Source organism: Fukomys damarensis, unplaced genomic scaffold, assembly GCF_012274545.1.
Source record: "Fukomys damarensis isolate Sample0158 unplaced genomic scaffold, DMR_v1.0_HiC HiC_scaffold_33, whole genome shotgun sequence".
Classification (NCBI taxonomy): Eukaryota; Metazoa; Chordata; class Mammalia; order Rodentia; family Bathyergidae; genus Fukomys; species Fukomys damarensis.
Window position 1 is genome coordinate 2,099,778 of NW_022900945.1, and position 322 is coordinate 2,100,099.

Consider the following 322-nt stretch of genomic DNA (forward strand, 5'->3'; position numbering starts at 1 on the left):
GGGTTGTGAGAAAAGCCCGGGCCCGGGCCGCTGGCTCTCCCGCACAGGGAGGCCCGGTGGGGCCGGGGCCTGGCGAGGGTTGGGGAGGCAAACCCGGTGCTGAGCACTTAGGACCCCAAACTGAGATGCGGTCCACGTCCCCTTCTCGCTCACACTGGCCATCCACCAACCACCCCAGGGCGCTCGCCCTCAACCGCCCTCCCGCGAAGGCCTGGACGCCTCCTTCCCCTCGGCCCTGACCTCACCGTCCTGGGCCCCGGTCCCTGCGACCGGAGGCGGCCGGCTCCCTCCCTCGGCCTGGGGAGGGTGCTCCCGTCCCCCG